The sequence below is a fragment of the Gossypium arboreum genome, chromosome 7 (genome assembly GCF_025698485.1).
Source record: "Gossypium arboreum isolate Shixiya-1 chromosome 7, ASM2569848v2, whole genome shotgun sequence".
Taxonomy (NCBI): domain Eukaryota; kingdom Viridiplantae; phylum Streptophyta; class Magnoliopsida; order Malvales; family Malvaceae; genus Gossypium; species Gossypium arboreum.
Genome location: NC_069076.1, coordinates 18,025,291 through 18,027,903, shown reverse-complemented (window position 1 = coordinate 18,027,903; position 2,613 = coordinate 18,025,291).

Genomic DNA, 2,613 nt, shown 5'->3' with positions numbered 1-2,613 from the left:
ATTGAAACCATTAAAGAAATTAAAACCATTCAATAAACTTGTGGTCACTGCTGAGTCCTCCGCCGCATCTAACCCTCTAAGTCTGGGGATTACCTGTACAAATAAAACAGAAAGGGGTGAGTTTACATAAACTCAGTGTGTAATCCCCACAGAGGTCATGCATACAGTCAATCACAACAAACAATCAAATACAGTCTGGGCCTAAGCCTATTTCAGTTTCAGTAGCAGCTTGGGCCTTAGCCCATTTCAGTTTCAATATCATATATGCATTAGGGCCTAAGCCTGTTACAGTAACAGTATCAGATATATATTAATCAGTAAATAGAATCCTACCTAACCAGCCTCTACAAACTATCTCCGTCCATCCCAACACTCCATGTGGGGTTTAAAACACCCACCCATCCCTGCACTCTAAGTAGTACCAAATGTGGAACATAATCAGTAAATTGTAGCTGAGCTGCCAGATAATAGGCTTAAAAGCCTTTCAGTACACTTCCTCCAAATATCAACATCCCCACCTAATGTAATGCAACATACACTATATGACATGCTAATACATGAATATCAGTTACACATACAGTTCAGTATTCATTCATATAATCATCCTGCTCAGTACATATATCATATATACAATTCACGCAGTTAAGGGTCTAAGTAGTACTTACTGACCCTACAATAGGTTCACAGTCGACTTGGGCGACCCGCGCAACCTTAGAACACATTTCAGTTAAATAAGCTCACACGCCCATTTGGCCTGGCCGTGTGGGCCACACGGGTATAGCCTTAGCCCATATGGATCATAAGGTCTGACCCAAATTCCCATACGCCTATGTGGGCCCACACAACCTAATTCGATTAGGCTCGTGTGTCGCACACGGCCTACTTGGCCATCACACAGCCGTGTCTTGTGCGTACGACCTGGCTTTGTCGATCACATGCCCGTGTTATGGTACACAGCCTATCACACGGGTGACCACACGCTTGTGTAGCGTAGACAGTGGGGTTTTTGACTTTTGTTGGAACCTTATTTTCTGCATTTTTGGGTACACACCTAGTATCATTTTGATGTGAAACCACTCCCGAGCCCCCAAGAACCTAAAATCATCTATTAAGACACTAATTAGTCATTTAGAACCAAATTAAAATCGAACCCGAATCAAGCTATTCATTCGAAAAGCCACCAAATGTAACTTCAATCGAACCACAATAAATTCCAAGAACTAAGTCACTAAAAAAGCGACTTAAGCACTGAATCTTCCCCTAATCAGCATTAACAACATCCATCAATAAAGGATTAACAAGCGAAAACACAATTACTCTACCCAACTTACTGGTAACACCCGAAAAGCACGAAACTAGAGAGGCGCTAAAATTTGGTAACAAATAGGAAGACAAAAGGAAAAGAATCAAAACAACAAAAAGAAAAGAGGAGAAATGACAAGAATAGGAAGAAGAATGCACATTAGAAACTTGGAAATTTTGGGAGGAGAAAGGAAAATTTGCAAAAATGAAAGAAATCAGATAATTATCAGGAATCTCTAAAATTCCTTTCTACTAACCCCACTAACAACCACTACACAGAAACTCAACTCCACCAAAACACTTGCCATAGTCGAACCAAAATAAATACCCCTGCTTGCGCAGGTATTCGAACATAAGATCTCTAGCAAAATAACACTTAACTTAACCACCAAACCTGTAGGCCCATTCTGACATGATTCTACCAATAATTAAATATAAGCCCACTCCCCAAACACAAGGTTTAGGTAAAAAAAATATCAAAATTTGCCAAAGTTAGGGCTTGAACTTAGGACCTCTCAGACATTCCCAGAACACTTATCCACTAAAGCAGATACACAGTTGTGTCACATTTTCACAAAAGCAGAAACAAAAATTTTGAGGCATTACATTGTTGCTATTGAAGATGCTTTGTGGAACTCATATATAAGTGTAAGAATTATTTCCTGTCTTTATTATGTTGTTTTGAGCAAACTTATATCTAATATGGATTCCTAATTTATAGAGTCATAAAGAAGTTGGTCAATTTAGACATCGCAGTTTCCCTTACTATGACCAACTTGCAACCATCTACGCAAAATATGGAGCCACTAGGAATGCTCAAACAGCTGCTGATATTATTGAAGAAATATATGTCGATGATGTAGCTACTGCAAATACTCATTAAGAAAGAAATGATTATCATAGATGCGAAGCTGATATTTCTTTGGATGAGATGGATCTCTCAGCTACATAACCACAACCATCTAGAAACTACGATGATTCCACATTTTCAAAGAAGAAAAAAATGATTTTTGATGCAAGTGAACAAATTTCTTCTACTTTATTTACTGATGCTGCCACATTATTGGGGAAAAACATACGGACTAGTGACTTTGAAATAAGTAGGAGCATTGCCTCCGAAGTGCTAATTCAACAAAAGTCAGAAATGGTCATTCAAGAAGGTGCTCTAAAATTATATCCGACCTTATGTAAAGTAGAATGATTAATTGAGGATGAATGCTATAGTGTGTTGAGCAGAATTCCAAACCATCCAACCAAATGCTCATTTTCTTTAGTCTACCTTCTTCTATACGATTGGAATGGGTGAGAAGA